The sequence below is a fragment of the Gossypium raimondii genome, chromosome 11 (genome assembly GCF_025698545.1).
Source record: "Gossypium raimondii isolate GPD5lz chromosome 11, ASM2569854v1, whole genome shotgun sequence".
In the NCBI taxonomy this organism is placed as follows: domain Eukaryota; kingdom Viridiplantae; phylum Streptophyta; class Magnoliopsida; order Malvales; family Malvaceae; genus Gossypium; species Gossypium raimondii.
This window is the reverse complement of record NC_068575.1, coordinates 13,462,786-13,469,933: the sequence shown is the minus strand read 5'-3', so window position 1 is coordinate 13,469,933 and position 7,148 is coordinate 13,462,786.

Here is a 7,148-nt window from a genome sequence, read left to right as displayed (position 1 = left end):
ATTCGATATGCTCCGCTACTGCTTAGGGAGACAAAATCTGTAATTTCCAACCTATTCCACTTCTGACCAAGGAGATAGGACTTGTGGCTTAAATCTACTTCCCTACTCTTGAAGATAAGATTCGCCGTCTTCGATCTGCTCCACTACTGCTTAGGGAGACAAGATCTGTAATTTCCAACCTATTCCACTGCTGACCAGGGAGATAGGACTTGTGGCTTAAATCTGCTTCCCTACTCTTGAAGATAAGATTCGCCGTCTTCGATCTGCTCCGCTACTGCTTAGGGAGACAAGATCTGTAATTTCCAACCTATTCCACTGTAACCAAGGGAGGCAAGGCTAGTATCTTCGATCTGCTTCACTGTCAATGCAGGAAGACAAGATCTGCTATCTTTAACCTGCTCCACTGCAATAGAGGGATGCAATCCTTTGTTTTCGATCTACTTCGTTGTCGATGCTGGAAGGCAAGATCTGCTATCTTCACTGATCTGTTCTCTGGGGAACATGACCTGTATAATGAACCTAATTATGCCTAATGATTAGGATGGCATGATCAAAATGAATCAAATGCTCCTAACTAGACATATGTGAATGGTGTTTGCATGAATGCAGAATTTTATTTTTCCAAGAATGATCCCGCTTAGGTTGTCATTACTCAAAGTTTATTAAGGTTTTGTAATTGACATGCTACAACGCCTTCTTGCTTGACTGACTTTTCTGAAGAAACATTTAGCCAGGTTGCCCCCACTGTAAACCTCAAAGTTTAATCCATTGGGGCACAAAATCTGTACCATTATTCTCCCACTGTAATCCAGGGATAAAAATATGTGGCTTTCCCTCAATCCGTTCCTATCACAATTCAAGGATACCAAGTCTAAATCTTTCTGGTCCCTTACCATTCCCAAGGTTGTCATACCAAAGGCTCATGCGCAAATGAAGGCTCTCTTCTCCGAGGTAACCTCTTCCTATTTCCTGATGATCATTGCTTTCTTGTTTATTTAAGCTTTGTAATTAACCCGACATCTTATCATTTTGTTCAATCAATGCATTTGACAACAAAATCCAAAGAGAAAGTCCAAATTTAGACTCTTCCTTCTCAAATTTCCAACCTTTAAATTTGGTGTGTTCTAAACAATAGTCCTGTTTCAGGTTCCTATATTATTTAGAAACTTTTCAGAGTAATATACAAAGCTTCCTTTGTGAAAGTTTTATTAGTCCATTAATCATTATTCCAATGCAACATGTTTGCAAAGAGGATCATAACAATGGATAAGAATAAAGTTGGTTCTGAGCATAGCTCAAAATGAATAAATTATCCAAAATAGTAAAGAAGGATAATAAAGAAATTGATTGGGAATGTATATCTTGGAAAAGAATAAAGTATTCCAAGAACAACAAATTCAATATAAATAATATGAGAATTGGGTGCCCCAGATATCGCAGCTTGAACTTCTCTGTACAAACTTTCTGAAGACCATTCTGAGTTTGACATGTGTTTAGGAGATCTACAGTGCTTTGTCGATGCCCCAAGATGTCGCCTACCCTTTCTTGTTGATTCAGGTATAACAAGATTACCACATGCCCCAATCTGATCAAGATACGAGTAGCTCTGATCACTTCATGCCCCATTCTGATCAATATTTGAGCCGCCCTTTTCGGGTTTTCAACTCAAATCCCTCTTGGCCTAAGGTGCCCTTTGCGGGTTTTCCCCTTAGCCTCTCAATTTTTACTTTTTTCATTTTTTTGACTCAAAGTCCCCTTTGTAAGTTTTCATCTTGGTCCTTTCTTCTTTTTTAAACAAAGTATTTCTTGACTGGTTCCGAGTTTATAGGATTACCAATCTTACTCAGGATCAGTGCTCCTCTGAAAAAGATATTCTTTACAATATAGGGACATTCCCCGTTTGGCATTCATTTCCTTCTTAAATCCTTTCGTTGAGGAAGGATCTTTTTCAACATCCAGCCCTTTCGTGGAATTCTCTAAGATGACCCTATTTATTATGGGCTCGTATCATTTGTTTCTGGTACATCCGACCCTGATGAATAGCTTTTAACCCTTTTCCTAAGTCCAACTGATCAAATCGCGATTGGATTCCTCCAACTAATACCCAGAGAGAGGGGATTTCAATATGTAAAACTACCTCAATCCTGTAAACCAAAGAGAGAGGTGTTGCCCTAGTACAGATGTTCGACAAGCAATGAAGGCAAATAGTAATTTTCCATGCCAGTCATTGCAAATCTCAGTCATTTTTCTTCAATTTTCTTGATGTTCATCTCTAGGTAATTTGTTGACGAATCGTGGCGTCTGATTTCGACTTGATTAAGAACCTCAACTATCGTGCTATTGTTCAAGCTCAATGCATAATCCAATATAATTTTCTCTGGAATTCTATATCGGCATATGATGACATTGGCGCATGAAGCAGCCTCTATCCCTTTGATGCAGTAATTAATGATATCAAAAATGAAGCAATGCCCATTGGAAACCTTCGATGATGATGACGGCCATGCCCCATTTTGCTCAAAATTTGAGTCACCCTTTTCGGGCTTTCAACTCAAATCCATCTTTGGTCAAAGCGCCCTTTGCGGGTTTTCGCTTCGGCCTCTCATTTTCTTTTTCCTTTTCCCCCTCTTTTTCATTTTCATTTTTTGACTTTGATTTTGATTTTTCCTTTTTGCTTTTGCTTTTGATTTTGATTTTTCTTCCCCCTTTTTTTTTTGAATTGGATCTGAACTCATAAGATTAGGAAAGTCTTTGTTATCCCTTTCGAAGAATCTTATTTCCTTCAGAGAGCCTTTTGGGGCACAACTACGACAGAGAACTTTGGATCTTCCTCTTTAATCAGGATAAAATCCCACAACTTTGAAGAGATGGAAACTCGACTTCCAATGGGCAAAACCATGATAAGTCAACGAGAAAGGCATTGTCGCGGTAAAGAAATTCCATTGCATTGTTCATACTGCAAATCGTGTTGTTGTGCAGATTTCATTATCAGCATTTAACCCGAGCATATCTTGGTATAATCATATGAAGATATCTTCAAACTCTAGAGGTAACTCAACAGGGTCCTGCTTCGTGGTCAGGTCCATTCTAATCTTCACCAAGCTCACAATTTCTAATGATTCCTTTTGAGGTAGGATCTGTCTATCCTCTTGTTCTACCCTCCTCAACAAGTCCGGGGATAAGCTACGATCGATATCATTTCCAAAGTCATGAGATCCCTCTAAACATATGCCTCGCTCAAGAGGGAAATCTGAGTCTGTAGTAGTGTCATTCATGTAATTGATATCTGGGGACCCATAATAAGTACCAAAGAATATACAAAAAATGTGTAAATTCAAGAATAATTATTTGTACAATATGATTATGAATGAATGAATAATAATTTGGAAGAAAATCTAAAAGAATGAAAGAATGAAAATATTGGCTCAGCCATAATTGTAAAGATGTATTTTATTAGAATAATGACGTTCAGGCATTAGCCTATCTCACAAAGGAATTTCTATCATTTTTAGGCTAAAAACAACAAAAATGTTCTGAACATTACTTTAAAAAGCTCTAGAAATTATAGGGTTTTCTTCCGCAGTCGAATTGCTTAGAACACTCCCAAGTTTATAAGGGCGGATATCTAATAAGGTCCATTTTCCTTTGTGTCTTCATATATGTCATTGATGTGAACAATTTCCAACATTGTGTGTATGTTTTTCTCCTCTTTAATTTTCTCGCAGAGCTTCATCTCTTTGTTGTCCATCATGCCCTGAACCAAGGCCTTGAATCTCACACTCTCTTGGGTCTCGTACCCCTTCTCGTGATGGAACTCACAATGGTTCCTTGTGTTTCCATGGTTTCCTCCTGAATCAAAAATAACTAATCCCCTTCCTGCCCTCACATCTACCCCATTATCAATATGATTGGGTAATGGATTTTTTGCGCTAAACGAGTCATCAAATCTGACAACACCCATGTTAATGAGTTTTTCAACCAGTTTCAACCATTATCTATTAAATGTCCCGTAATTCCTGCATGGTAGTCGCATTATGCATTCGCGTCATACCATTTGGGATACGGAGGTTGTATGGGTTTTAAGTAGAAGGGGGACACCACACGTGCATCAAATAAGCTTCGGTATAACTCACTATATGACATCGATATAGGTGTGAACTGAAGCTTTTCTGTATTTGTCTTTGTGTAAGATTCTTGCTTTAAAGGACTCTGATGTCTGGTGGTTTCTGTCTTTGGCCTGCCCACAGTGATTGGTTTTGAGTGGCCCATGTTATATCTGCCCGTATTATCTCATTTATTCCCCTTCTTCCTTGGGGCTTTTGTAGTATCTAGGTACTCCACCCTCGCCTGTTTTATTTCTACTGGGTTATCAAGAGTAACAGGAAAATTGTTCCTCAAATTGGATCCTAGGCCCGTCAAGCAATTCACTGATGTCGATGTACCAGTCTGATAATGTTGGGATTTGATAGTAAAGAGCGCCCCTTGTGAACGCCTATCTGGCTAGACCTTGGCACTTGTCGAAGTACAATCTAGGAAATAAGCTAAATCCTCATTACCAACCTCAGAGTGGTCCATCGGGTCCTTCCTTTTTTCTAACTCTCCAGTTAGCAATCGGTTGAACTGGCTCATCATAGTTCTCTGTAATTCTAACATCTGGTCTCTTATTTCCTGTTGAAATTTAGTCAATTGCTCCTGCATCTATATCTGCATTCGCTCTAATCTTTCCAACCTTTGTTCCATTTCTCTCGTCCTTGCTTGGATACCGTAAGAGTGTTGGTGTTCCCAAATTAACTGAAATAAATTTACTCAATTAGACACTTTCAATGGATTTGAATGCATATGATGTCATGTAATGCAAATGCATGAAATGAATGCCTAAAGAGATGTTGATTCTGATTCAATTACATTTAGGAAACTTTACTAGAAAGCAAATTCCTTTACATAAATCAGATGCATGTACGGCCTCGCCCTTATATTCCAAGAGACAACATCGATCTTTTTCTTCATCTGCATGTTTGAGATAATCTCGCCAATTTCCAATAGACGCCACTGCTAGCTTCTTTTCTTGATCTTGGTCGCGATCCATCATCTGCCCATCTTCATAAGGCTCGTCAGCTTCTTTAAGGGAGTTGGAACGTCGAAGGCTCTTAGACAATCGCCTTGAATCCTCAGGCCACGAAGCAAGGTCACGAGCTCTTCCATCGCCCTTCTTGTGTTTCTTAGAATATATTTAGGCAGTCGTATTGTTTTCCACTTTATCAAGGAATTCGTATTCCATGACAAGCTTTCTAATTTAGTAATCGGACTTGGATCAATATCTCTTTCCTAAGATGCGAATGTAATGCAATCATAATCAAAACACAATAAGAGGGGTTAGTACAAAACATAAGCAAGCAAGGAAAACAAAAGTACCTAGTCAGGTAACCACTAAAGATTTGGAGTGGCTCTACCTAGGATAGGTTCCTAAGGTCTTTTATATGCGGTTTGGCTCTAAATTCAAGGTACCCGAACTAGTAGATTCATCGATCTTCACCCATTATAAGCTCATACAGACCGAGTTCGGTTCAGGGCAATACATGTCCCTATGGTTGCACGGAGATGAAAATCTCATGAAGACATAGGTACGGATGTATCCCGAAAGCGATCCACTATCCTGCACGGAGGTGAAAACCTCACGAAGGAGTAACTTCTCACTCCCACTTAAAAGGGTAAGACCAAACAATCTTTATGCAATATGATGCCAATATATAAAACTTTACAAACAAGTGCAAAAAAGAGGATCGTAACTTTTCAAATCAAATTTTCAATTTTCAACAATAAGACAAAAAATAATCAATTTTGCGGCTTGACTCTCTAAATCTCCCTAGCGGAGTCGCCAAGCTGTCGAAACCATTTTTAAATTTGAAAAACGGGGATCGACTTTGAAAAAGGAGTGGGAGTCGCCACCGACTTTTTATTGAGGTGTGACCGGTTCACCATTAAAATGATTTTTGGTCTACGAATTTCGAGAAAATAGGTTCGGGAGTCGGTTATGCACGAGGAAGGGTTAGCACCCTTGTAATGCCCAAAATTAGTACCGAATTGATTGTTTAATGCCTTAGTGTCGAGGATTTGAAAAGATTTTAAAATACGATCCTTTGAAAAGAAAATTTGAATGAAACGAATCGGAGGATGAAACTCATTTATTTCAAGGAAATAGATTATCACACTCAGTAAGTTAGAGTGTAACATTTTAAATCCGCGAAATCAAGTTTATCTCTTGACTTTTAAAACTCATGCATAAGGATATCTGATTATTTGGGTCAAATGAGAAAATCAAAACCCAGTAAGTTAGGGTTCAATTTCACAAAATTCCTAAATATCAAATGTTGCCTTTATTTTAAACTCGGGATAACAGAATGTCACATCCAGTAAGTTAGGATCCAACATTTATTTTTTTTAAAGTTGTATGGTTTTACCAAAATGAATACTTGATCATCCAAATTCATCGAGAAGAATTGAAGCCCAGTAAGTTAGGGCACAATTCCATCGAGAACTTATGCACATCAAGCCTTTTTTGGGAACTATGAAATACAATGATTGTAGCGCTTTAATAAAATACAATTCTTACAAACAACATAATTGAATAGCAATATACAAAACAAATGATAAATGGCGACTAAATTTACATTGAGGAACAATCAAGCATATAATACATCAATATTAATAATTAGATATCTAATAAATTAATAGTTACATTCCTAAAGATACTTTGATTACAAATAAAATAAATAAATAAAATAATATGAAGAAAAACAATTTGATAATAATGCTAAAAAAAAAGAAAACGTTTAAATGAATCTTTACAAAAGAATTGTAAGAAAAAAAAAGAAAAAAATCTTAGAATTAATATGTATATTTTAATTTATATAAGCAAAAATCTTAATGTAGATAATAGTATACGTATAGTAATAATATATAAAAGTCAAAATAAGTAAAGTAGAATAACAAGTTTAAAATGGATAAAATATTTGTGCATAAAAAGGTGAAATTTCAATTTGAAATTAATAGCACATCATTGCATATACATATGTATACTATAAATGATTTAATATGATATACATATATATAAAAAACTTGAGATATTATTATGACAAAAAATTGAAGTT